The 26,300-nt window shown below is 47.8% G+C and overlaps 18 non-coding genes across 18 annotated transcripts; all 18 read left to right on the plus strand.

The window, feature by feature from the left end:
* Positions 1 to 443: 443 nt before the first annotated feature.
* Positions 444 to 634, plus strand: LOC142693787 (U2 spliceosomal RNA). Its single transcript, XR_012862092.1, has one exon. It is a non-coding gene; the product is annotated as a U2 spliceosomal RNA (small nuclear RNA).
* A 1,292-nt stretch (positions 635 to 1,926) lies between these two features.
* On the plus strand, positions 1,927 to 2,117 carry LOC142693790 (U2 spliceosomal RNA). Its single transcript, XR_012862094.1, has one exon. It is a non-coding gene; the product is annotated as a U2 spliceosomal RNA (small nuclear RNA).
* Positions 2,118 to 3,409: 1,292 nt separating this feature from the next.
* LOC142693791 (U2 spliceosomal RNA) lies at positions 3,410 to 3,600 on the plus strand. The gene has a single exon (XR_012862095.1). It is a non-coding gene; the product is annotated as a U2 spliceosomal RNA (small nuclear RNA).
* Positions 3,601 to 4,880: 1,280 nt separating this feature from the next.
* On the plus strand, positions 4,881 to 5,071 carry LOC142693792 (U2 spliceosomal RNA). The gene has a single exon (XR_012862096.1). It is a non-coding gene; the product is annotated as a U2 spliceosomal RNA (small nuclear RNA).
* Positions 5,072 to 6,371: 1,300 nt separating this feature from the next.
* LOC142693793 (U2 spliceosomal RNA) lies at positions 6,372 to 6,562 on the plus strand. The gene has a single exon (XR_012862097.1). It is a non-coding gene; the product is annotated as a U2 spliceosomal RNA (small nuclear RNA).
* A 1,276-nt stretch (positions 6,563 to 7,838) lies between these two features.
* Positions 7,839 to 8,029, plus strand: LOC142693794 (U2 spliceosomal RNA). Its single transcript, XR_012862098.1, has one exon. It is a non-coding gene; the product is annotated as a U2 spliceosomal RNA (small nuclear RNA).
* Positions 8,030 to 9,301: 1,272 nt separating this feature from the next.
* On the plus strand, positions 9,302 to 9,492 carry LOC142693612 (U2 spliceosomal RNA). Its single transcript, XR_012861936.1, has one exon. It is a non-coding gene; the product is annotated as a U2 spliceosomal RNA (small nuclear RNA).
* Positions 9,493 to 10,776: 1,284 nt separating this feature from the next.
* LOC142693613 (U2 spliceosomal RNA) lies at positions 10,777 to 10,967 on the plus strand. The gene has a single exon (XR_012861937.1). It is a non-coding gene; the product is annotated as a U2 spliceosomal RNA (small nuclear RNA).
* Positions 10,968 to 12,255: 1,288 nt separating this feature from the next.
* Positions 12,256 to 12,446, plus strand: LOC142693614 (U2 spliceosomal RNA). Its single transcript, XR_012861938.1, has one exon. It is a non-coding gene; the product is annotated as a U2 spliceosomal RNA (small nuclear RNA).
* A 1,280-nt stretch (positions 12,447 to 13,726) lies between these two features.
* Positions 13,727 to 13,917, plus strand: LOC142693615 (U2 spliceosomal RNA). Its single transcript, XR_012861939.1, has one exon. It is a non-coding gene; the product is annotated as a U2 spliceosomal RNA (small nuclear RNA).
* A 1,300-nt stretch (positions 13,918 to 15,217) lies between these two features.
* On the plus strand, positions 15,218 to 15,408 carry LOC142693616 (U2 spliceosomal RNA). Its single transcript, XR_012861940.1, has one exon. It is a non-coding gene; the product is annotated as a U2 spliceosomal RNA (small nuclear RNA).
* Positions 15,409 to 16,708: 1,300 nt separating this feature from the next.
* Positions 16,709 to 16,899, plus strand: LOC142693618 (U2 spliceosomal RNA). Its single transcript, XR_012861942.1, has one exon. It is a non-coding gene; the product is annotated as a U2 spliceosomal RNA (small nuclear RNA).
* Positions 16,900 to 18,187: 1,288 nt separating this feature from the next.
* Positions 18,188 to 18,378, plus strand: LOC142693619 (U2 spliceosomal RNA). The gene has a single exon (XR_012861943.1). It is a non-coding gene; the product is annotated as a U2 spliceosomal RNA (small nuclear RNA).
* Positions 18,379 to 19,670: 1,292 nt separating this feature from the next.
* On the plus strand, positions 19,671 to 19,861 carry LOC142693620 (U2 spliceosomal RNA). The gene has a single exon (XR_012861944.1). It is a non-coding gene; the product is annotated as a U2 spliceosomal RNA (small nuclear RNA).
* A 1,292-nt stretch (positions 19,862 to 21,153) lies between these two features.
* On the plus strand, positions 21,154 to 21,344 carry LOC142693621 (U2 spliceosomal RNA). The gene has a single exon (XR_012861945.1). It is a non-coding gene; the product is annotated as a U2 spliceosomal RNA (small nuclear RNA).
* A 1,292-nt stretch (positions 21,345 to 22,636) lies between these two features.
* LOC142693735 (U2 spliceosomal RNA) lies at positions 22,637 to 22,827 on the plus strand. Its single transcript, XR_012862047.1, has one exon. It is a non-coding gene; the product is annotated as a U2 spliceosomal RNA (small nuclear RNA).
* Positions 22,828 to 24,111: 1,284 nt separating this feature from the next.
* Positions 24,112 to 24,302, plus strand: LOC142693623 (U2 spliceosomal RNA). Its single transcript, XR_012861946.1, has one exon. It is a non-coding gene; the product is annotated as a U2 spliceosomal RNA (small nuclear RNA).
* A 1,288-nt stretch (positions 24,303 to 25,590) lies between these two features.
* Positions 25,591 to 25,781, plus strand: LOC142693624 (U2 spliceosomal RNA). The gene has a single exon (XR_012861947.1). It is a non-coding gene; the product is annotated as a U2 spliceosomal RNA (small nuclear RNA).
* The last annotated feature ends 519 nt before the right edge of the window (positions 25,782 to 26,300 follow it).

Consider the following 26,300-nt stretch of genomic DNA (forward strand, 5'->3'; position numbering starts at 1 on the left):
GGATTCCAGAGCCAGCTTTCTGACATCATAATGGGGCCTCAGAGATAAAAGCCTGGGCCCAGGCAGTGTTGGTCAGTGCTGCTCAGCAGGCAGCACTGGACTGGACTGGATTACAGCTGATACAAGGTGTGAAGGAACAAGGGGTGGCTGTGGGCATGCACTTGCTGCCGCTGCCAGTGTTTATCTGCATGGCAGCAGGGCATTTGGGCGTTGCCAGGAAGGTGTTTTTATGTAGATTCCTCCTCTTTCAGCACTGCATTGTGGTGCAAGCAAAAGAAGCAAATCCTGTCTGGCTTCCTCTCCGGCCTTTATTCACCTCCCGTGTAGCTGTGAGTGTGTGAGCCTGCAGGGCCCCATGGAATTGCCTAGAAGTAGGCTGAATCGCTGCAAGGGCTGAACAGCAGTATCGGGCAGGCTCGGGCAACGCGCGGCCCGTTCGGGTTATCGCTTCTCGGCCTTTTGGCTAAGATCAAGTGTAGTATCTGTTCTTATCAGTTTAATATCTGATACGTCCCCTATCTGGGGACCATATATTAAATGGATTTTTAGAACAGGGAGATGGAAATAGAGCTTGCTCTGTCCACTCCACGCATTGACCTGGTATTGCAGTATTTCCAGGACCGGTGCACCCTTTCCTTATGTGTTGACTAAAAGCAGATTCCAAAAGTGTTTTTTGTCTTTGCTATTGTTTCTGTCTTTCTGAAGGGATCTCCCCTTTTAATCCCATTATTTCAACACCTGTTGGACAATGCATGAGTGATAATGAGCTCATTGATTAAATGCAATTAATGAATAGATTGCCACCTCTTGTTGTGTGTCGTCTGTGTTTCTGTGTTTCCGGCATTTCACATTGGAACACCTCATTCACCTTCCTTGTCTTCTCTCCGCCCTCCCTTTTAGGTAAGTTAAAGAGCTGCACCTGAGCCAGCCACTGATTGATTGATTGATTGATTGATTGATTGATTGATTGATTGATTGATTGATTGATGCAGCACAACAGTCAAATAGTGGAGTGGAGTAGGGGAACAGCAAACAGCCAATAAAGCAGCCCGCCCGCTCGCCTGCCCGCCACAATGGACCTACCTGTGTACACTAGATGGATGTGATGGAATGTACTGTCGTCCCTACATTTCAAGAAGAAGTAAGAATTGCAGTTGCAACAAAGCCTTGCTTGCCTACAAAGAGAGCAGCAATTTGGATTTGTTACTATGTTACCTAGAAGAATAACAAACTGTGCAAGGATGGAGGTTGTAGGAGCAAGGAGAAGTTGTCTGTAAAGTTGGTGGATGCCTATTTTCCATTTTGCAGTCCCTTGTCTCCCTCTTGTGGCCTCCTGGAGGCAACTAGCTGTGCAAAAAAAAGACAGCCTGGCGGCCGGCTGTTGCAGTGTTGCCCTCTCAGGCAACACTGAGTGACTGACTGAGCCTCACCGTCTTATATAAAGTTCAGACGGAACTTTGCACGTGTCATAGTGGAGCCCTCAGGATTCCAGAGCCAGCTTTCTGACATCATAATGGGGCCTCAGAGATAAAAGCCTGGGCCCAGGCAGTGTTGGTCAGTGCTGCTCAGCAGGCAGCACTGGACTGGACTGGATTACAGCTGATACAAGGTGTGAAGGAACAAGGGGTGGCTGTGGGCATGCACTTGCTGCCGCTGCCAGTGTTTATCTGCATGGCAGCAGGGCATTTGGGCGTTGCCAGGAAGGCGTTTTTATGTAGATTCCTCCTCTTTCAGCACTGCATTGTGGTGCAAGCAAAAGAAGCAAATCCTGTCTGGCTTCCTCTCCGGCCTTTATTCACCTCCCGTGTAGCTGTGAGTGTGTGAGCCTGCAGGGCCCCATGGAATTGCCTAGAAGTAGGCTGAATCGCTGCAAGGGCTGAACAGCAGTATCGGGCAGGCTCGGGCAACGCGCGGCCCGTTCGGGTTATCGCTTCTCGGCCTTTTGGCTAAGATCAAGTGTAGTATCTGTTCTTATCAGTTTAATATCTGATACGTCCCCTATCTGGGGACCATATATTAAATGGATTTTTAGAACAGGGAGATGGAAATAGAGCTTGCTCTGTCCACTCCACGCATTGACCTGGTATTGCAGTATTTCCAGGACCGGTGCACCCTTTCCTTATGTGTTGACTAAAAGCAGATTCCAAAAGTGTTTTTTGTCTTTGCTATTGTTTCTGTCTTTCTGAAGGGATCTCCCCTTTTAATCCCATTATTTCAACACCTGTTGGACAATGCATGAGTGATAATGAGCTCATTGATTAAATGCAATTAATGAATAGATTGCCACCTCTTGTTGTGTGTCGTCTGTGTTTCTGTGTTTCCGGCATTTCACATTGGAACACCTCATTCACCTTCCTTGTCTTCTCTCCGCCCTCCCTTTTAGGTAAGTTAAAGAGCTGCACCTGAGCCAGCCACTGATTGATTGATTGATTGATTGATTGATTGATTGATTGATTGATTGATTGATTGATGCAGCACAACAGTCAAATAGTGGAGTGGAGTAGGGGAACAGCAAACAGCCAATAAAGCAGCCCGCCCGCTCGCCTGCCCGCCACAATGGACCTACCTGTGTACACTAGATGGATGTGATGGAATGTACTGTCGTCCCTACATTTCAAGAAGAAGTAAGAATTGCAGTTGCAACAAAGCCTTGCTTGCCTACAAAGAGAGCAGCAATTTGGATTTGTTACTATGTTACCTAGAAGAATAACAAACTGTGCAAGGATGGAGGTTGTAGGAGCAAGGAGAAGTTGTCTGTAAAGTTGGTGGATGCCTATTTTCCATTTTGCAGTCCCTTGTCTCCCTCTTGTGGCCTCCTGGAGGCAACTAGCTGTGCAAAAAAAAGACAGCCTGGCGGCCGGCTGTTGCAGTGTTGCCCTCTCAGGCAACACTGAGTGACTGACTGAGCCTCACCGTCTTATATAAAGTTCAGACGGAACTTTGCACGTGTCATAGTGGAGCCCTCAGGATTCCAGAGCCAGCTTTCTGACATCATAATGGGGCCTCAGAGATAAAAGCCTGGGCCCAGGCAGTGTTGGTCAGTGCTGCTCAGCAGGCAGCACTGGACTGGACTGGATTACAGCTGATACAAGGTGTGAAGGAACAAGGGGTGGCTGTGGGCATGCACTTGCTGCCGCTGCCAGTGTTTATCTGCATGGCAGCAGGGCATTTGGGCGTTGCCAGGAAGGCGTTTTTATGTAGATTCCTCCTCTTTCAGCACTGCATTGTGGTGCAAGCAAAAGAAGCAAATCCTGTCTGGCTTCCTCTCCGGCCTTTATTCACCTCCCGTGTAGCTGTGAGTGTGTGAGCCTGCAGGGCCCCATGGAATTGCCTAGAAGTAGGCTGAATCGCTGCAAGGGCTGAACAGCAGTATCGGGCAGGCTCGGGCAACGCGCGGCCCGTTCGGGTTATCGCTTCTCGGCCTTTTGGCTAAGATCAAGTGTAGTATCTGTTCTTATCAGTTTAATATCTGATACGTCCCCTATCTGGGGACCATATATTAAATGGATTTTTAGAACAGGGAGATGGAAATAGAGCTTGCTCTGTCCACTCCACGCATTGACCTGGTATTGCAGTATTTCCAGGACCGGTGCACCCTTTCCTTATGTGTTGACTAAAAGCAGATTCCAAAAGTGTTTTTTGTCTTTGCTATTGTTTCTGTCTTTCTGAAGGGATCTCCCCTTTTAATCCCATTATTTCAACACCTGTTGGACAATGCATGAGTGATAATGAGCTCATTGATTAAATGCAATTAATGAATAGATTGCCACCTCTTGTTGTGTGTCGTCTGTGTTTCTGTGTTTCCGGCATTTCACATTGGAACACCTCATTCACCTTCCTTGTCTTCTCTCCGCCCTCCCTTTTAGGTAAGTTAAAGAGCTGCACCTGAGCCAGCCACTGATTGATTGATTGATTGATTGATTGATTGATTGATTGATTGATTGATTGATTGATTGCAGCACAACAGTCAAATAGTGGAGTGGAGTAGGGGAACAGCAAACAGCCAATAAAGCAGCCCGCCCGCTCGCCTGCCCGCCACAATGGACCTACCTGTGTACACTAGATGGATGTGATGGAATGTACTGTCGTCCCTACATTTCAAGAAGAAGTAAGAATTGCAGTTGCAACAAAGCCTTGCTTGCCTACAAAGAGAGCAGCAATTTGGATTTGTTACTATGTTACCTAGAAGAATAACAAACTGTGCAAGGATGGAGGTTGTAGGAGCAAGGAGAAGTTGTCTGTAAAGTTGGTGGATGCCTATTTTCCATTTTGCAGTCCCTTGTCTCCCTCTTGTGGCCTCCTGGAGGCAACTAGCTGTGCAAAAAAAAGACAGCCTGGCGGCCGGCTGTTGCAGTGTTGCCCTGAGTGACTGACTGAGCCTCACCGTCTTATATAAAGTTCAGACGGAACTTTGCACGTGTCATAGTGGAGCCCTCAGGATTCCAGAGCCAGCTTTCTGACATCATAATGGGGCCTCAGAGATAAAAGCCTGGGCCCAGGCAGTGTTGGTCAGTGCTGCTCAGCAGGCAGCACTGGACTGGACTGGATTACAGCTGATACAAGGTGTGAAGGAACAAGGGGTGGCTGTGGGCATGCACTTGCTGCCGCTGCCAGTGTTTATCTGCATGGCAGCAGGGCATTTGGGCGTTGCCAGGAAGGCGTTTTTATGTAGATTCCTCCTCTTTCAGCACTGCATTGTGGTGCAAGCAAAAGAAGCAAATCCTGTCTGGCTTCCTCTCCGGCCTTTATTCACCTCCCGTGTAGCTGTGAGTGTGTGAGCCTGCAGGGCCCCATGGAATTGCCTAGAAGTAGGCTGAATCGCTGCAAGGGCTGAACAGCAGTATCGGGCAGGCTCGGGCAACGCGCGGCCCGTTCGGGTTATCGCTTCTCGGCCTTTTGGCTAAGATCAAGTGTAGTATCTGTTCTTATCAGTTTAATATCTGATACGTCCCCTATCTGGGGACCATATATTAAATGGATTTTTAGAACAGGGAGATGGAAATAGAGCTTGCTCTGTCCACTCCACGCATTGACCTGGTATTGCAGTATTTCCAGGACCGGTGCACCCTTTCCTTATGTGTTGACTAAAAGCAGATTCCAAAAGTGTTTTTTGTCTTTGCTATTGTTTCTGTCTTTCTGAAGGGATCTCCCCTTTTAATCCCATTATTTCAACACCTGTTGGACAATGCATGAGTGATAATGAGCTCATTGATTAAATGCAATTAATGAATAGATTGCCACCTCTTGTTGTGTGTCGTCTGTGTTTCTGTGTTTCCGGCATTTCACATTGGAACACCTCATTCACCTTCCTTGTCTTCTCTCCGCCCTCCCTTTTAGGTAAGTTAAAGAGCTGCACCTGAGCCAGCCACTGATTGATTGATTGATTGATTGATTGATTGATTGATTGATTGATTGATTGATTGATTGATTGATGCAGCACAACAGTCAAATAGTGGAGTGGAGTAGGGGAACAGCAAACAGCCAATAAAGCAGCCCGCCCGCTCGCCTGCCCGCCACAATGGACCTACCTGTGTACACTAGATGGATGTGATGGAATGTACTGTCGTCCCTACATTTCAAGAAGAAGTAAGAATTGCAGTTGCAACAAAGCCTTGCTTGCCTACAAAGAGAGCAGCAATTTGGATTTGTTACTATGTTACCTAGAAGAATAACAAACTGTGCAAGGATGGAGGTTGTAGGAGCAAGGAGAAGTTGTCTGTAAAGTTGGTGGATGCCTATTTTCCATTTTGCAGTCCCTTGTCTCCCTCTTGTGGCCTCCTGGAGGCAACTAGCTGTGCAAAAAAAAGACAGCCTGGCGGCCGGCTGTTGCAGTGTTGCCCTCTCAGGCAACACTGAGTGACTGACTGAGCCTCACCGTCTTATATAAAGTTCAGACGGAACTTTGCACGTGTCATAGTGGAGCCCTCAGGATTCCAGAGCCAGCTTTCTGACATCATAATGGGGCCTCAGAGATAAAAGCCTGGGCCCAGGCAGTGTTGGTCAGTGCTGCTCAGCAGGCAGCACTGGACTGGACTGGATTACAGCTGATACAAGGTGTGAAGGAACAAGGGGTGGCTGTGGGCATGCACTTGCTGCCGCTGCCAGTGTTTATCTGCATGGCAGCAGGGCATTTGGGCGTTGCCAGGAAGGCGTTTTTATGTAGATTCCTCCTCTTTCAGCACTGCATTGTGGTGCAAGCAAAAGAAGCAAATCCTGTCTGGCTTCCTCTCCGGCCTTTATTCACCTCCCGTGTAGCTGTGAGTGTGTGAGCCTGCAGGGCCCCATGGAATTGCCTAGAAGTAGGCTGAATCGCTGCAAGGGCTGAACAGCAGTATCGGGCAGGCTCGGGCAACGCGCGGCCCGTTCGGGTTATCGCTTCTCGGCCTTTTGGCTAAGATCAAGTGTAGTATCTGTTCTTATCAGTTTAATATCTGATACGTCCCCTATCTGGGGACCATATATTAAATGGATTTTTAGAACAGGGAGATGGAAATAGAGCTTGCTCTGTCCACTCCACGCATTGACCTGGTATTGCAGTATTTCCAGGACCGGTGCACCCTTTCCTTATGTGTTGACTAAAAGCAGATTCCAAAAGTGTTTTTTGTCTTTGCTATTGTTTCTGTCTTTCTGAAGGGATCTCCCCTTTTAATCCCATTATTTCAACACCTGTTGGACAATGCATGAGTGATAATGAGCTCATTGATTAAATGCAATTAATGAATAGATTGCCACCTCTTGTTGTGTGTCGTCTGTGTTTCTGTGTTTCCGGCATTTCACATTGGAACACCTCATTCACCTTCCTTGTCTTCTCTCCGCCCTCCCTTTTAGGTAAGTTAAAGAGCTGCACCTGAGCCAGCCACTGATTGATTGATTGATTGATTGATTGATTGATTGATTGATGCAGCACAACAGTCAAATAGTGGAGTGGAGTAGGGGAACAGCAAACAGCCAATAAAGCAGCCCGCCTGCTCGCCTGCCCGCCACAATGGACCTACCTGTGTACACTAGATGGATGTGATGGAATGTACTGTCGTCCCTACATTTCAAGAAGAAGTAAGAATTGCAGTTGCAACAAAGCCTTGCTTGCCTACAAAGAGAGCAGCAATTTGGATTTGTTACTATGTTACCTAGAAGAATAACAAACTGTGCAAGGATGGAGGTTGTAGGAGCAAGGAGAAGTTGTCTGTAAAGTTGGTGGATGCCTATTTTCCATTTTGCAGTCCCTTGTCTCCCTCTTGTGGCCTCCTGGAGGCAACTAGCTGTGCAAAAAAAAGACAGCCTGGCGGCCGGCTGTTGCAGTGTTGCCCTCTCAGGCAACACTGAGTGACTGACTGAGCCTCACCGTCTTATATAAAGTTCAGACGGAACTTTGCACGTGTCATAGTGGAGCCCTCAGGATTCCAGAGCCAGCTTTCTGACATCATAATGGGGCCTCAGAGATAAAATCCTGGGCCCAGGCAGTGTTGGTCAGTGCTGCTCAGCAGGCAGCACTGGACTGGACTGGATTACAGCTGATACAAGGTGTGAAGGAACAAGGGGTGGCTGTGGGCATGCACTTGCTGCCGCTGCCAGTGTTTATCTGCATGGCAGCAGGGCATTTGGGCGTTGCCAGGAAGGCGTTTTTATGTAGATTCCTCCTCTTTCAGCACTGCATTGTGGTGCAAGCAAAAGAAGCAAATCCTGTCTGGCTTCCTCTCCGGCCTTTATTCACCTCCCGTGTAGCTGTGAGTGTGTGAGCCTGCAGGGCCCCATGGAATTGCCTAGAAGTAGGCTGAATCGCTGCAAGGGCTGAACAGCAGTATCGGGCAGGCTCGGGCAACGCACGGCCCGTTCGGGTTATCGCTTCTCGGCCTTTTGGCTAAGATCAAGTGTAGTATCTGTTCTTATCAGTTTAATATCTGATACGTCCCCTATCTGGGGACCATATATTAAATGGATTTTTAGAACAGGGAGATGGAAATAGAGCTTGCTCTGTCCACTCCACGCATTGACCTGGTATTGCAGTATTTCCAGGACCGGTGCACCCTTTCCTTATGTGTTGACTAAAAGCAGATTCCAAAAGTGTTTTTTGTCTTTGCTATTGTTTCTGTCTTTCTGAAGGGATCTCCCCTTTTAATCCCATTATTTCAACACCTGTTGGACAATGCATGAGTGATAATGAGCTCATTGATTAAATGCAATTAATGAATAGATTGCCACCTCTTGTTGTGTGTCGTCTGTGTTTCTGTGTTTCCGGCATTTCACATTGGAACACCTCATTCACCTTCCTTGTCTTCTCTCCGCCCTCCCTTTTAGGTAAGTTAAAGAGCTGCACCTGAGCCAGCCACTGATTGATTGATTGATTGATTGATTGATTGATTGATGCAGCACAACAGTCAAATAGTGGAGTGGAGTAGGGGAACAGCAAACAGCCAATAAAGCAGCCCGCCCGCTCGCCTGCCCGCCACAATGGACCTACCTGTGTACACTAGATGGATGTGATGGAATGTACTGTCGTCCCTACATTTCAAGAAGAAGTAAGAATTGCAGTTGCAACAAAGCCTTGCTTGCCTACAAAGAGAGCAGCAATTTGGATTTGTTACTATGTTACCTAGAAGAATAACAAACTGTGCAAGGATGGAGGTTGTAGGAGCAAGGAGAAGTTGTCTGTAAAGTTGGTGGATGCCTATTTTCCATTTTGCAGTCCCTTGTCTCCCTCTTGTGGCCTCCTGGAGGCAACTAGCTGTGCAAAAAAAAGACAGCCTGGCGGCCGGCTGTTGCAGTGTTGCCCTCTCAGGCAACACTGAGTGACTATCTGAGCCTCACCGTCTTATATAAAGTTCAGACGGAACTTTGCACGTGTCATAGTGGAGCCCTCAGGATTCCAGAGCCAGCTTTCTGACATCATAATGGGGCCTCAGAGATAAAAGCCTGGGCCCAGGCAGTGTTGGTCAGTGCTGCTCAGCAGGCAGCACTGGACTGGACTGGATTACAGCTGATACAAGGTGTGAAGGAACAAGGGGTGGCTGTGGGCATGCACTTGCTGCCGCTGCCAGTGTTTATCTGCATGGCAGCAGGGCATTTGGGCGTTGCCAGGAAGGCGTTTTTATGTAGATTCCTCCTCTTTCAGCACTGCATTGTGGTGCAAGCAAAAGAAGCAAATCCTGTCTGGCTTCCTCTCCGGCCTTTATTCACCTCCCGTGTAGCTGTGAGTGTGTGAGCCTGCAGGGCCCCATGGAATTGCCTAGAAGTAGGCTGAATCGCTGCAAGGGCTGAACAGCAGTATCGGGCAGGCTCGGGCAACGCGCGGCCCGTTCGGGTTATCGCTTCTCGGCCTTTTGGCTAAGATCAAGTGTAGTATCTGTTCTTATCAGTTTAATATCTGATACGTCCCCTATCTGGGGACCATATATTAAATGGATTTTTAGAACAGGGAGATGGAAATAGAGCTTGCTCTGTCCACTCCACGCATTGACCTGGTATTGCAGTATTTCCAGGACCGGTGCACCCTTTCCTTATGTGTTGACTAAAAGCAGATTCCAAAAGTGTTTTTTGTCTTTGCTATTGTTTCTGTCTTTCTGAAGGGATCTCCCCTTTTAATCCCATTATTTCAACACCTGTTGGACAATGCATGAGTGATAATGAGCTCATTGATTAAATGCAATTAATGAATAGATTGCCACCTCTTGTTGTGTGTCGTCTGTGTTTCTGTGTTTCCGGCATTTCACATTGGAACACCTCATTCACCTTCCTTGTCTTCTCTCCGCCCTCCCTTTTAGGTAAGTTAAAGAGCTGCACCTGAGCCAGCCACTGATTGATTGATTGATTGATTGATTGATTGATTGATTGATTGATTGATGCAGCACAACAGTCAAATAGTGGAGTGGAGTAGGGGAACAGCAAACAGCCAATAAAGCAGCCCGCCCGCTCGCCTGCCCGCCACAATGGACCTACCTGTGTACACTAGATGGATGTGATGGAATGTACTGTCGTCCCTACATTTCAAGAAGAAGTAAGAATTGCAGTTGCAACAAAGCCTTGCTTGCCTACAAAGAGAGCAGCAATTTGGATTTGTTACTATGTTACCTAGAAGAATAACAAACTGTGCAAGGATGGAGGTTGTAGGAGCAAGGAGAAGTTGTCTGTAAAGTTGGTGGATGCCTATTTTCCATTTTGCAGTCCCTTGTCTCCCTCTTGTGGCCTCCTGGAGGCAACTAGCTGTGCAAAAAAAAGACAGCCTGGCGGCCGGCTGTTGCAGTGTTGCCCTCTCAGGCAACACTGAGTGACTGACTGAGCCTCACCGTCTTATATAAAGTTCAGACGGAACTTTGCACGTGTCATAGTGGAGCCCTCAGGATTCCAGAGCCAGCTTTCTGACATCATAATGGGGCCTCAGAGATAAAAGCCTGGGCCCAGGCAGTGTTGGTCAGTGCTGCTCAGCAGGCAGCACTGGACTGGACTGGATTACAGCTGATACAAGGTGTGAAGGAACAAGGGGTGGCTGTGGGCATGCACTTGCTGCCGCTGCCAGTGTTTATCTGCATGGCAGCAGGGCATTTGGGCGTTGCCAGGAAGGCGTTTTTATGTAGATTCCTCCTCTTTCAGCACTGCATTGTGGTGCAAGCAAAAGAAGCAAATCCTGTCTGGCTTCCTCTCCGGCCTTTATTCACCTCCCGTGTAGCTGTGAGTGTGTGAGCCTGCAGGGCCCCATGGAATTGCCTAGAAGTAGGCTGAATCGCTGCAAGGGCTGAACAGCAGTATCGGGCAGGCTCGGGCAACGCGCGGCCCGTTCGGGTTATCGCTTCTCGGCCTTTTGGCTAAGATCAAGTGTAGTATCTGTTCTTATCAGTTTAATATCTGATACGTCCCCTATCTGGGGACCATATATTAAATGGATTTTTAGAACAGGGAGATGGAAATAGAGCTTGCTCTGTCCACTCCACGCATTGACCTGGTATTGCAGTATTTCCAGGACCGGTGCACCCTTTCCTTATGTGTTGACTAAAAGCAGATTCCAAAAGTGTTTTTTGTCTTTGCTATTGTTTCTGTCTTTCTGAAGGGATCTCCCCTTTTAATCCCATTATTTCAACACCTGTTGGACAATGCATGAGTGATAATGAGCTCATTGATTAAATGCAATTAATGAATAGATTGCCACCTCTTGTTGTGTGTCGTCTGTGTTTCTGTGTTTCCGGCATTTCACATTGGAACACCTCATTCACCTTCCTTGTCTTCTCTCCGCCCTCCCTTTTAGGTAAGTTAAAGAGCTGCACCTGAGCCAGCCACTGATTGATTGATTGATTGATTGATTGATTGATTGATTGATTGATTGATTGATGCAGCACAACAGTCAAATAGTGGAGTGGAGTAGGGGAACAGCAAACAGCCAATAAAGCAGCCCGCCCGCTCGCCTGCCCGCCACAATGGACCTACCTGTGTACACTAGATGGATGTGATGGAATGTACTGTCGTCCCTACATTTCAAGAAGAAGTAAGAATTGCAGTTGCAACAAAGCCTTGCTTGCCTACAAAGAGAGCAGCAATTTGGATTTGTTACTATGTTACCTAGAAGAATAACAAACTGTGCAAGGATGGAGGTTGTAGGAGCAAGGAGAAGTTGTCTGTAAAGTTGGTGGATGCCTATTTTCCATTTTGCAGTCCCTTGTCTCCCTCTTGTGGCCTCCTGGAGGCAACTAGCTGTGCAAAAAAAAGACAGCCTGGCGGCCGGCTGTTGCAGTGTTGCCCTCTCAGGCAACACTGAGTGACTGACTGAGCCTCACCGTCTTATATAAAGTTCAGACGGAACTTTGCACGTGTCATAGTGGAGCCCTCAGGATTCCAGAGCCAGCTTTCTGACATCATAATGGGGCCTCAGAGATAAAAGCCTGGGCCCAGGCAGTGTTGGTCAGTGCTGCTCAGCAGGCAGCACTGGACTGGACTGGATTACAGCTGATACAAGGTGTGAAGGAACAAGGGGTGGCTGTGGGCATGCACTTGCTGCCGCTGCCAGTGTTTATCTGCATGGCAGCAGGGCATTTGGGCGTTGCCAGGAAGGCGTTTTTATGTAGATTCCTCCTCTTTCAGCACTGCATTGTGGTGCAAGCAAAAGAAGCAAATCCTGTCTGGCTTCCTCTCCGGCCTTTATTCACCTCCCGTGTAGCTGTGAGTGTGTGAGCCTGCAGGGCCCCATGGAATTGCCTAGAAGTAGGCTGAATCGCTGCAAGGGCTGAACAGCAGTATCGGGCAGGCTCGGGCAACGCGCGGCCCGTTCGGGTTATCGCTTCTCGGCCTTTTGGCTAAGATCAAGTGTAGTATCTGTTCTTATCAGTTTAATATCTGATACGTCCCCTATCTGGGGACCATATATTAAATGGATTTTTAGAACAGGGAGATGGAAATAGAGCTTGCTCTGTCCACTCCACGCATTGACCTGGTATTGCAGTATTTCCAGGACCGGTGCACCCTTTCCTTATGTGTTGACTAAAAGCAGATTCCAAAAGTGTTTTTTGTCTTTGCTATTGTTTCTGTCTTTCTGAAGGGATCTCCCCTTTTAATCCCATTATTTCAACACCTGTTGGACAATGCATGAGTGATAATGAGCTCATTGATTAAATGCAATTAATGAATAGATTGCCACCTCTTGTTGTGTGTCGTCTGTGTTTCTGTGTTTCCGGCATTTCACATTGGAACACCTCATTCACCTTCCTTGTCTTCTCTCCGCCCTCCCTTTTAGGTAAGTTAAAGAGCTGCACCTGAGCCAGCCACTGATTGATTGATTGATTGATTGATTGATTGATTGATTGATTGATGCAGCACAACAGTCAAATAGTGGAGTGGAGTAGGGGAACAGCAAACAGCCAATAAAGCAGCCCGCCCGCTCGCCTGCCCGCCACAATGGACCTACCTGTGTACACTAGATGGATGTGATGGAATGTACTGTCGTCCCTACATTTCAAGAAGAAGTAAGAATTGCAGTTGCAACAAAGCCTTGCTTGCCTACAAAGAGAGCAGCAATTTGGATTTGTTACTATGTTACCTAGAAGAATAACAAACTGTGCAAGGATGGAGGTTGTAGGAGCAAGGAGAAGTTGTCTGTAAAGTTGGTGGATGCCTATTTTCCATTTTGCAGTCCCTTGTCTCCCTCTTGTGGCCTCCTGGAGGCAACTAGCTGTGCAAAAAAAAGACAGCCTGGCGGCCGGCTGTTGCAGTGTTGCCCTCTCAGGCAACACTGAGTGACTGACTGAGCCTCACCGTCTTATATAAAGTTCAGACGGAACTTTGCACGTGTCATAGTGGAGCCCTCAGGATTCCAGAGCCAGCTTTCTGACATCATAATGGGGCCTCAGAGATAAAAGCCTGGGCCCAGGCAGTGTTGGTCAGTGCTGCTCAGCAGGCAGCACTGGACTGGACTGGATTACAGCTGATACAAGGTGTGAAGGAACAAGGGGTGGCTGTGGGCATGCACTTGCTGCCGCTGCCAGTGTTTATCTGCATGGCAGCAGGGCATTTGGGCGTTGCCAGGAAGGCGTTTTTATGTAGATTCCTCCTCTTTCAGCACTGCATTGTGGTGCAAGCAAAAGAAGCAAATCCTGTCTGGCTTCCTCTCCGGCCTTTATTCACCTCCCGTGTAGCTGTGAGTGTGTGAGCCTGCAGGGCCCCATGGAATTGCCTAGAAGTAGGCTGAATCGCTGCAAGGGCTGAACAGCAGTATCGGGCAGGCTCGGGCAACGCGCGGCCCGTTCGGGTTATCGCTTCTCGGCCTTTTGGCTAAGATCAAGTGTAGTATCTGTTCTTATCAGTTTAATATCTGATACGTCCCCTATCTGGGGACCATATATTAAATGGATTTTTAGAACAGGGAGATGGAAATAGAGCTTGCTCTGTCCACTCCACGCATTGACCTGGTATTGCAGTATTTCCAGGACCGGTGCACCCTTTCCTTATGTGTTGACTAAAAGCAGATTCCAAAAGTGTTTTTTGTCTTTGCTATTGTTTCTGTCTTTCTGAAGGGATCTCCCCTTTTAATCCCATTATTTCAACACCTGTTGGACAATGCATGAGTGATAATGAGCTCATTGATTAAATGCAATTAATTAATAGATTGCCACCTCTTGTTGTGTGTCGTCTGTGTTTCTGTGTTTCCGGCATTTCACATTGGAACACCTCATTCACCTTCCTTGTCTTCTCTCCGCCCTCCCTTTTAGGTAAGTTAAAGAGCTGCACCTGAGCCAGCCACTGATTGATTGATTGATTGATTGATTGATTGATTGATTGATTGATTGATTGATTGCAGCACAACAGTCAAATAGTGGAGTGGAGTAGGGGAACAGCAAACAGCCAATAAAGCAGCCCGCCCGCTCGCCTGCCCGCCACAATGGACCTACCTGTGTACACTAGATGGATGTGATGGAATGTACTGTCGTCCCTACATTTCAAGAAGAAGTAAGAATTGCAGTTGCAACAAAGCCTTGCTTGCCTACAAAGAGAGCAGCAATTTGGAAGCAATTTGGATTTGTTACTATGTTACCTAGAAGAATAACAAACTGTGCAAGGATGGAGGTTGTAGGAGCAAGGAGAAGTTGTCTGTAAAGTTGGTGGATGCCTATTTTCCATTTTGCAGTCCCTTGTCTCCCTCTTGTGGCCTCCTGGAGGCAACTAGCTGTGCAAAAAAAAGACAGCCTGGCGGCCGGCTGTTGCAGTGTTGCCCTCTCAGGCAACACTGAGTGACTGACTGAGCCTCACCGTCTTATATAAAGTTCAGACGGAACTTTGCACGTGTCATAGTGGAGCCCTCAGGATTCCAGAGCCAGCTTTCTGACATCATAATGGGGCCTCAGAGATAAAAGCCTGGGCCCAGGCAGTGTTGGTCAGTGCTGCTCAGCAGGCAGCACTGGACTGGACTGGATTACAGCTGATACAAGGTGTGAAGGAACAAGGGGTGGCTGTGGGCATGCACTTGCTGCCGCTGCCAGTGTTTATCTGCATGGCAGCAGGGCATTTGGGCGTTGCCAGGAAGGCGTTTTTATGTAGATTCCTCCTCTTTCAGCACTGCATTGTGGTGCAAGCAAAAGAAGCAAATCCTGTCTGGCTTCCTCTCCGGCCTTTATTCACCTCCCGTGTAGCTGTGAGTGTGTGAGCCTGCAGGGCCCCATGGAATTGCCTAGAAGTAGGCTGAATCGCTGCAAGGGCTGAACAGCAGTATCGGGCAGGCTCGGGCAACGCGCGGCCCGTTCGGGTTATCGCTTCTCGGCCTTTTGGCTAAGATCAAGTGTAGTATCTGTTCTTATCAGTTTAATATCTGATACGTCCCCTATCTGGGGACCATATATTAAATGGATTTTTAGAACAGGGAGATGGAAATAGAGCTTGCTCTGTCCACTCCACGCATTGACCTGGTATTGCAGTATTTCCAGGACCGGTGCACCCTTTCCTTATGTGTTGACTAAAAGCAGATTCCAAAAGTGTTTTTTGTCTTTGCTATTGTTTCTGTCTTTCTGAAGGGATCTCCCCTTTTAATCCCATTATTTCAACACCTGTTGGACAATGCATGAGTGATAATGAGCTCATTGATTAAATGCAATTAATGAATAGATTGCCACCTCTTGTTGTGTGTCGTCTGTGTTTCTGTGTTTCCGGCATTTCACATTGGAACACCTCATTCACCTTCCTTGTCTTCTCTCCGCCCTCCCTTTTAGGTAAGTTAAAGAGCTGCACCTGAGCCAGCCACTGATTGATTGATTGATTGATTGATTGATTGATTGATTGATTGATTGATTGATTGATTGATTGATGCAGCACAACAGTCAAATAGTGGAGTGGAGTAGGGGAACAGCAAACAGCCAATAAAGCAGCCCGCCCGCTCGCCTGCCCGCCACAATGGACCTACCTGTGTACACTAGATGGATGTGATGGAATGTACTGTCGTCCCTACATTTCAAGAAGAAGTAAGAATTGCAGTTGCAACAAAGCCTTGCTTGCCTACAAAGAGAGCAGCAATTTGGATTTGTTACTATGTTACCTAGAAGAATAACAAACTGTGCAAGGATGGAGGTTGTAGGAGCAAGGAGAAGTTGTCTGTAAAGTTGGTGGATGCCTATTTTCCATTTTGCAGTCCCTTGTCTCCCTCTTGTGGCCTCCTGGAGGCAACTAGCTGTGCAAAAAAAAGACAGCCTGGCGGCCGGCTGTTGCAGTGTTGCCCTCTCAGGCAACACTGAGTGACTGACTGAGCCTCACCGTCTTATATAAAGTTCAGACGGAACTTTGCACGTGTCATAGTGGAGCCCTCAGGATTCCAGAGCCAGCTTTCTGACATCATAATGGGGCCTCAGAGATAAAAGCCTGGGCCCAGGCAGTGTTGGTCAGTGCTGCTCAGCAGGCAGCACTGGACTGGACTGGATTACAGCTGATACAAGGTGTGAAGGAACAAGGGGTGGCTGTGGGCATGCACTTGCTGCCGCTGCCAGTGTTTATCTGCATGGCAGCAGGGCATTTGGGCGTTGCCAGGAAGGCGTTTTTATGTAGATTCCTCCTCTTTCAGCACTGCATTGTGGTGCAAGCAAAAGAAGCAAATCCTGTCTGGCTTCCTCTCCGGCCTTTATTCACCTCCCGTGTAGCTGTGAGTGTGTGAGCCTGCAGGGCCCCATGGAATTGCCTAGAAGTAGGCTGAATCGCTGCAAGGGCTGAACAGCAGTATCGGGCAGGCTCGGGCAACGCGTGGCCCGTTCGGGTTATCGCTTCTCGGCCTTTTGGCTAAGATCAAGTGTAGTATCTGTTCTTATCAGTTTAATATCTGATACGTCCCCTATCTGGGGACCATATATTAAATGGATTTTTAGAACAGGGAGATGGAAATAGAGCTTGCTCTGTCCACTCCACGCATTGACCTGGTATTGCAGTATTTCCAGGACCGGTGCACCCTTTCCTTATGTGTTGACTAAAAGCAGATTCCAAAAGTGTTTTTTGTCTTTGCTATTGTTTCTGTCTTTCTGAAGGGATCTCCCCTTTTAATCCCATTATTTCAACACCTGTTGGACAATGCATGAGTGATAATGAGCTCATTGATTAAATGCAATTAATGAATAGATTGCCACCTCTTGTTGTGTGTCGTCTGTGTTTCTGTGTTTCCGGCATTTCACATTGGAACACCTCATTCACCTTCCTTGTCTTCTCTCCGCCCTCCCTTTTAGGTAAGTTAAAGAGCTGCACCTGAGCCAGCCACTGATTGATTGATTGATTGATTGATTGATTGATTGATTGATTGATTGATTGATGCAGCACAACAGTCAAATAGTGGAGTGGAGTAGGGGAACAGCAAACAGCCAATAAAGCAGCCCGCCCGCTCGCCTGCCCGCCACAATGGACCTACCTGTGTACACTAGATGGATGTGATGGAATGTACTGTCGTCCCTACATTTCAAGAAGAAGTAAGAATTGCAGTTGCAACAAAGCCTTGCTTGCCTACAAAGAGAGCAGCAATTTGGATTTGTTACTATGTTACCTAGAAGAATAACAAACTGTGCAAGGATGGAGGTTGTAGGAGCAAGGAGAAGTTGTCTGTAAAGTTGGTGGATGCCTATTTTCCATTTTGCAGTCCCTTGTCTCCCTCTTGTGGCCTCCTGGAGGCAACTAGCTGTGCAAAAAAAAGACAGCCTGGCGGCCGGCTGTTGCAGTGTTGCCCTCTCAGGCAACACTGAGTGACTGACTGAGCCTCACCGTCTTATATAAAGTTCAGACGGAACTTTGCACGTGTCATAGTGGAGCCCTCAGGATTCCAGAGCCAGCTTTCTGACATCATAATGGGGCCTCAGAGATAAAAGCCTGGGCCCAGGCAGTGTTGGTCAGTGCTGCTCAGCAGGCAGCACTGGACTGGACTGGATTACAGCTGATACAAGGTGTGAAGGAACAAGGGGTGGCTGTGGGCATGCACTTGCTGCCGCTGCCAGTGTTTATCTGCATGGCAGCAGGGCATTTGGGCGTTGCCAGGAAGGCGTTTTTATGTAGATTCCTCCTCTTTCAGCACTGCATTGTGGTGCAAGCAAAAGAAGCAAATCCTGTCTGGCTTCCTCTCCGGCCTTTATTCACCTCCCGTGTAGCTGTGAGTGTGTGAGCCTGCAGGGCCCCATGGAATTGCCTAGAAGTAGGCTGAATCGCTGCAAGGGCTGAACAGCAGTATCGGGCAGGCTCGGGCAACGCGCGGCCCGTTCGGGTTATCGCTTCTCGGCCTTTTGGCTAAGATCAAGTGTAGTATCTGTTCTTATCAGTTTAATATCTGATACGTCCCCTATCTGGGGACCATATATTAAATGGATTTTTAGAACAGGGAGATGGAAATAGAGCTTGCTCTGTCCACTCCACGCATTGACCTGGTATTGCAGTATTTCCAGGACCGGTGCACCCTTTCCTTATGTGTTGACTAAAAGCAGATTCCAAAAGTGTTTTTTGTCTTTGCTATTGTTTCTGTCTTTCTGAAGGGATCTCCCCTTTTAATCCCATTATTTCAACACCTGTTGGACAATGCATGAGTGATAATGAGCTCATTGATTAAATGCAATTAATGAATAGATTGCCACCTCTTGTTGTGTGTCGTCTGTGTTTCTGTGTTTCCGGCATTTCACATTGGAACACCTCATTCACCTTCCTTGTCTTCTCTCCGCCCTCCCTTTTAGGTAAGTTAAAGAGCTGCACCTGAGCCAGCCACTGATTGATTGATTGATTGATTGATTGATTGATTGATTGATTGATTGATTGATTGATGCAGCACAACAGTCAAATAGTGGAGTGGAGTAGGGGAACAGCAAACAGCCAATAAAGCAGCCCGCCCGCTCGCCTGCCCGCCACAATGGACCTACCTGTGTACACTAGATGGATGTGATGGAATGTACTGTCGTCCCTACATTTCAAGAAGAAGTAAGAATTGCAGTTGCAACAAAGCCTTGCTTGCCTACAAAGAGAGCAGCAATTTGGATTTGTTACTATGTTACCTAGAAGAATAACAAACTGTGCAAGGATGGAGGTTGTAGGAGCAAGGAGAAGTTGTCTGTAAAGTTGGTGGATGCCTATTTTCCATTTTGCAGTCCCTTGTCTCCCTCTTGTGGCCTCCTGGAGGCAACTAGCTGTGCAAAAAAAAGACAGCCTGGCGGCCGGCTGTTGCAGTGTTGCCCTCTCAGGCAACACTGAGTGACTGACTGAGCCTCACCGTCTTATATAAAGTTCAGACGGAACTTTGCACGTGTCATAGTGGAGCCCTCAGGATTCCAGAGCCAGCTTTCTGACATCATAATGGGGCCTCAGAGATAAAAGCCTGGGCCCAGGCAGTGTTGGTCAGTGCTGCTCAGCAGGCAGCACTGGACTGGACTGGATTACAGCTGATACAAGGTGTGAAGGAACAAGGGGTGGCTGTGGGCATGCACTTGCTGCCGCTGCCAGTGTTTATCTGCATGGCAGCAGGGCATTTGGGCGTTGCCAGGAAGGCGTTTTTATGTAGATTCCTCCTCTTTCAGCACTGCATTGTGGTGCAAGCAAAAGAAGCAAATCCTGTCTGGCTTCCTCTCCGGCCTTTATTCACCTCCCGTGTAGCTGTGAGTGTGTGAGCCTGCAGGGCCCCATGGAATTGCCTAGAAGTAGGCTGAATCGCTGCAAGGGCTGAACAGCAGTATCGGGCAGGCTCGGGCAACGCGCGGCCCGTTCGGGTTATCGCTTCTCGGCCTTTTGGCTAAGATCAAGTGTAGTATCTGTTCTTATCAGTTTAATATCTGATACGTCCCCTATCTGGGGACCATATATTAAATGGATTTTTAGAACAGGGAGATGGAAATAGAGCTTGCTCTGTCCACTCCACGCATTGACCTGGTATTGCAGTATTTCCAGGACCGGTGCACCCTTTCCTTATGTGTTGACTAAAAGCAGATTCCAAAAGTGTTTTTTGTCTTTGCTATTGTTTCTGTCTTTCTGAAGGGATCTCCCCTTTTAATCCCATTATTTCAACACCTGTTGGACAATGCATGAGTGATAATGAGCTCATTGATTAAATGCAATTAATGAATAGATTGCCACCTCTTGTTGTGTGTCGTCTGTGTTTCTGTGTTTCCGGCATTTCACATTGGAACACCTCATTCACCTTCCTTGTCTTCTCTCCGCCCTCCCTTTTAGGTAAGTTAAAGAGCTGCACCTGAGCCAGCCACTGATTGATTGATTGATTGATTGATTGATTGATTGATTGATTGATTGATTGATTGATGCAGCACAACAGTCAAATAGTGGAGTGGAGTAGGGGAACAGCAAACAGCCAATAAAGCAGCCCGCCCGCTCGCCTGCCCGCCACAATGGACCTACCTGTGTACACTAGATGGATGTGATGGAATGTACTGTCGTCCCTACATTTCAAGAAGAAGTAAGAATTGCAGTTGCAACAAAGCCTTGCTTGCCTACAAAGAGAGCAGCAATTTGGATTTGTTACTATGTTACCTAGAAGAATAACAAACTGTGCAAGGATGGAGGTTGTAGGAGCAAGGAGAAGTTGTCTGTAAAGTTGGTGGATGCCTATTTTCCATTTTGCAGTCCCTTGTCTCCCTCTTGTGGCCTCCTGGAGGCATCTAGCTGTGCAAAAAAAAGACAGCCTGGCGGCCGGCTGTTGCAGTGTTGCCCTCTCAGGCAACACTGAGTGACTGACTGAGCCTCACTGTCTTATATAAAGTTCAGACGGAACTTTGCACGTGTCATAGTGGAGCCCTCAGGATTCCAGAGCCAGCTTTCTGACATCATAATGGGGCCTCAGAGATAAAAGCCTGGGCCCAGGCAGTGTTGGTCAGTGCTGCTCAGCAGGCAGCACTGGACTGGACTGGATTACAGCTGATACAAGGTGTGAAGGAACAAGGGGTGGCTGTGGGCATGCACTTGCTGCCGCTGCCAGTGTTTATCTGCATGGCAGCAGGGCATTTGGGCGTTGCCAGGAAGGCGTTTTTATGTAGATTCCTCCTCTTTCAGCACTGCATTGTGGTGCAAGCAAAAGAAGCAAATCCTGTCTGGCTTCCTCTCCGGCCTTTATTCACCTCCCGTGTAGCTGTGAGTGTGTGAGCCTGCAGGGCCCCATGGAATTGCCTAGAAGTAGGCTGAATCGCTGCAAGGGCTGAACAGCAGTATCGGGCAGGCTCGGGCAACGCGCGGCCCGTTCGGGTTATCGCTTCTCGGCCTTTTGGCTAAGATCAAGTGTAGTATCTGTTCTTATCAGTTTAATATCTGATACGTCCCCTATCTGGGGACCATATATTAAATGGATTTTTAGAACAGGGAGATGGAAATAGAGCTTGCTCTGTCCACTCCACGCATTGACCTGGTATTGCAGTATTTCCAGGACCGGTGCACCCTTTCCTTATGTGTTGACTAAAAGCAGATTCCAAAAGTGTTTTTTGTCTTTGCTATTGTTTCTGTCTTTCTGAAGGGATCTCCCCTTTTAATCCCATTATTTCAACACCTGTTGGACAATGCATGAGTGATAATGAGCTCATTGATTAAATGCAATTAATGAATAGATTGCCACCTCTTGTTGTGTGTCGTCTGTGTTTCTGTGTTTCCGGCATTTCACATTGGAACACCTCATTCACCTTCCTTGTCTTCTCTCCGCCCTCCCTTTTAGGTAAGTTAAAGAGCTGCACCTGAGCCAGCCACTGATTGATTGATTGATTGATTGATTGATTGATTGATTGATTGATTGATTGATTGATGCAGCACAACAGTCAAATAGTGGAGTGGAGTAGGGGAACAGCAAACAGCCAATAAAGCAGCCCGCCCGCTCGCCTGCCCGCCACAATGGACCTACCTGTGTACACTAGATGGATGTGATGGAATGTACTGTCGTCCCTACATTTCAAGAAGAAGTAAGAATTGCAGTTGCAACAAAGCCTTGCTTGCCTACAAAGAGAGCAGCAATTTGGATTTGTTACTATGTTACCTAGAAGAATAACAAACTGTGCAAGGATGGAGGTTGTAGGAGCAAGGAGAAGTTGTCTGTAAAGTTGGTGGATGCCTATTTTCCATTTTGCAGTCCCTTGTCTCCCTCTTGTGGCCTCCTGGAGGCAACTAGCTGTGCAAAAAAAAGACAGCCTGGCGGCCGGCTGTTGCAGTGTTGCCCTCTCAGGCAACACTGAGTGACTGACTGAGCCTCACCGTCTTATATAAAGTTCAGACGGAACTTTGCACGTGTCATAGTGGAGCCCTCAGGATTCCAGAGCCAGCTTTCTGACATCATAATGGGGCCTCAGAGATAAAAGCCTGGGCCCAGGCAGTGTTGGTCAGTGCTGCTCAGCAGGCAGCACTGGACTGGACTGGATTACAGCTGATACAAGGTGTGAAGGAACAAGGGGTGGCTGTGGGCATGCACTTGCTGCCGCTGCCAGTGTTTATCTGCATGGCAGCAGGGCATTTGGGCGTTGCCAGGAAGGCGTTTTTATGTAGATTCCTCCTCTTTCAGCACTGCATTGTGGTGCAAGCAAAAGAAGCAAATCCTGTCTGGCTTCCTCTCCGGCCTTTATTCACCTCCCGTGTAGCTGTGAGTGTGTGAGCCTGCAGGGCCCCATGGAATTGCCTAGAAGTAGGCTGAATCGCTGCAAGGGCTGAACAGCAGTATCGGGCAGGCTCGGGCAACGCGCGGCCCGTTCGGGTTATCGCTTCTCGGCCTTTTGGCTAAGATCAAGTGTAGTATCTGTTCTTATCAGTTTAATATCTGATACGTCCCCTATCTGGGGACCATATATTAAATGGATTTTTAGAAAAGGGAGATGGAAATAGAGCTTGCTCTGTCCACTCCACGCATTGACCTGGTATTGCAGTATTTCCAGGACCGGTGCACCCTTTCCTTATGTGTTGACTAAAAGCAGATTCCAAAAGTGTTTTTTGTCTTTGCTATTGTTTCTGTCTTTCTGAAGGGATCTCCCCTTTTAATCCCATTATTTCAACACCTGTTGGACAATGCATGAGTGATAATGAGCTCATTGATTAAATGCAATTAATGAATAGATTGCCACCTCTTGTTGTGTGTCGTCTGTGTTTCTGTGTTTCCGGCATTTCACATTGGAACACCTCATTCACCTTCCTTGTCTTCTCTCCGCCCTCCCTTTTAGGTAAGTTAAAGAGCTGCACCTGAGCCAGCCACTGATTGATTGATTGATTGATTGATTGATTGATTGATTGATTGATTGATGCAGCACAACAGTCAAATAGTGGAGTGGAGTAGGGGAACAGCAAACAGCCAATAAAGCAGCCCGCCCGCTCGCCTGCCCGCCACAATGGACCTACCTGTGTACACTAGATGGATGTGATGGAATGTACTGTCGTCCCTACATTTCAAGAAGAAGTAAGAATTGCAGTTGCAACAAAGCCTTGCTTGCCTACAAAGAGAGCAGCAATTTGGATTTGTTACTATGTTACCTAGAAGAATAACAAACTGTGCAAGGATGGAGGTTGTAGGAGCAAGGAGAAGTTGTCTGTAAAGTTGGTGGATGCCTATTTTCCATTTTGCAGTCCCTTGTCTCCCTCTTGTGGCCTCCTGGAGGCAACTAGCTGTGCAAAAAAAAGACAGCCTGGCGGCCGGCTGTTGCAGTGTTGCCCTCTCAGGCAACACTGAGTGACTGACTGAGCCTCACCGTCTTATATAAAGTTCAGACGGAACTTTGCACGTGTCATAGTGGAGCCCTCAGGATTCCAGAGCCAGCTTTCTGACATCATAATGGGGCCTCAGAGATAAAAGCCTGGGCCCAGGCAGTGTTGGTCAGTGCTGCTCAGCAGGCAGCACTGGACTGGACTGGATTACAGCTGATACAAGGTGTGAAGGAACAAGGGGTGGCTGTGGGCATGCACTTGCTGCCGCTGCCAGTGTTTATCTGCATGGCAGCAGGGCATTTGGGCGTTGCCAGGAAGGCGTTTTTATGTAGATTCCTCCTCTTTCAGCACTGCATTGTGGTGCAAGCAAAAGAAGCAAATCCTGTCTGGCTTCCTCTCCGGCCTTTATTCACCTCCCGTGTAGCTGTGAGTGTGTGAGCCTGCAGGGCCCCATGGAATTGCCTAGAAGTAGGCTGAATCGCTGCAAGGGCTGAACAGCAGTATCGGGCAGGCTCGGGCAACGCGCGGCCCGTTCGGGTTATCGCTTCTCGGCCTTTTGGCTAAGATCAAGTGTAGTATCTGTTCTTATCAGTTTAATATCTGATACGTCCCCTATCTGGGGACCATATATTAAATGGATTTTTAGAACAGGGAGATGGAAATAGAGCTTGCTCTGTCCACTCCACGCATTGACCTGGTATTGCAGTATTTCCAGGACCGGTGCACCCTTTCCTTATGTGTTGACTAAAAGCAGATTCCAAAAGTGTTTTTTGTCTTTGCTATTGTTTCTGTCTTTCTGAAGGGATCTCCCCTTTTAATCCCATTATTTCAACACCTGTTGGACAATGCATGAGTGATAATGAGCTCATTGATTAAATGCAATTAATGAATAGATTGCCACCTCTTGTTGTGTGTCGTCTGTGTTTCTGTGTTTCCGGCATTTCACATTGGAACACCTCATTCACCTTCCTTGTCTTCTCTCCGCCCTCCCTTTTAGGTAAGTTAAAGAGCTGCACCTGAGCCAGCCACTGATTGATTGATTGATTGATTGATTGATTGATTGATTGATTGATTGATTGATGCAGCACAACAGTCAAATAGTGGAGTGGAGTAGGGGAACAGCAAACAGCCAATAAAGCAGCCCGCCCGCTCGCCTGCCCGCCACAATGGACCTACCTGTGTACACTAGATGGATGTGATGGAATGTACTGTCGTCCCTACATTTCAAGAAGAAGTAAGAATTGCAGTTGCAACAAAGCCTTGCTTGCCTACAAAGAGAGCAGCAATTTGGATTTGTTACTATGTTACCTAGAAGAATAACAAACTGTGCAAGGATGGAGGTTGTAGGAGCAAGGAGAAGTTGTCTGTAAAGTTGGTGGATGCCTATTTTCCATTTTGCAGTCCCTTGTCTCCCTCTTGTGGCCTCCTGGAGGCAACTAGCTGTGCAAAAAAAAGACAGCCTGGCGGCCGGCTGTTGCAGTGTTGCCCTCTCAGGCAACACTGAGTGACTGACTGAGCCTCACCGTCTTATATAAAGTTCAGACGGAACTTTGCACGTGTCATAGTGGAGCCCTCAGGATTCCAGAGCCAGCTTTCTGACATCATAATGGGGCCTCAGAGATAAAAGCCTGGGCCCAGGCAGTGTTGGTCAGTGCTGCTCAGCAGGCAGCACTGGACTGGACTGGATTACAGCTGATACAAGGTGTGAAGGAACAAGGGGTGGCTGTGGGCATGCACTTGCTGCCGCTGCCAGTGTTTATCTGCATGGCAGCAGGGCATTTGGGCGTTGCCAGGAAGGCGTTTTTATGTAGATTCCTCCTCTTTCAGCACTGCATTGTGGTGCAAGCAAAAGAAGCAAATCCTGTCTGGCTTCCTCTCCGGCCTTTATTCACCTCCCGTGTAGCTGTGAGTGTGTGAGCCTGCAGGGCCCCATGGAATTGCCTAGAAGTAGGCTGAATCGCTGCAAGGGCTGAACAGCAGTATCGGGCAGGCTCGGGCAACGCGCGGCCCGTTCGGGTTATCGCTTCTCGGCCTTTTGGCTAAGATCAAGTGTAGTATCTGTTCTTATCAGTTTAATATCTGATACGTCCCCTATCTGGGGACCATATATTAAATGGATTTTTAGAACAGGGAGATGGAAATAGAGCTTGCTCTGTCCACTCCACGCATTGACCTGGTATTGCAGTATTTCCAGGACCGGTGCACCCTTTCCTTATGTGTTGACTAAAAGCAGATTCCAAAAGTGTTTTTTGTCTTTGCTATTGTTTCTGTCTTTCTGAAGGGATCTCCCCTTTTAATCCCATTATTTCAACACCTGTTGGACAATGCATGAGTGATAATGAGCTCATTGATTAAATGCAATTAATGAATAGATTGCCACCTCTTGTTGTGTGTCGTCTGTGTTTCTGTGTTTCCGGCATTTCACATTGGAACACCTCATTCACCTTCCTTGTCTTCTCTCCGCCCTCCCTTTTAGGTAAGTTAAAGAGCTGCACCTGAGCCAGCCACTTGATTGATTGATTGATTGATTGATTGATTGATTGATTGATTGATTGATGCAGCACAACAGTCAAATAGTGGAGTGGAGTAGGGGAACAGCAAACAGCCAATAAAGCAGCCCGCCCGCTCGCCTGCCCGCCACAATGGACCTACCTGTGTACACTAGATGGATGTGATGGAATGTACTGTCGTCCCTACATTTCAAGAAGAAGTAAGAATTGCAGTTGCAA

Source organism: Rhinoderma darwinii, assembly GCF_050947455.1.
Source record: "Rhinoderma darwinii isolate aRhiDar2 chromosome 5 unlocalized genomic scaffold, aRhiDar2.hap1 SUPER_5_unloc_44, whole genome shotgun sequence".
Taxonomy (NCBI): domain Eukaryota; kingdom Metazoa; phylum Chordata; class Amphibia; order Anura; family Rhinodermatidae; genus Rhinoderma; species Rhinoderma darwinii.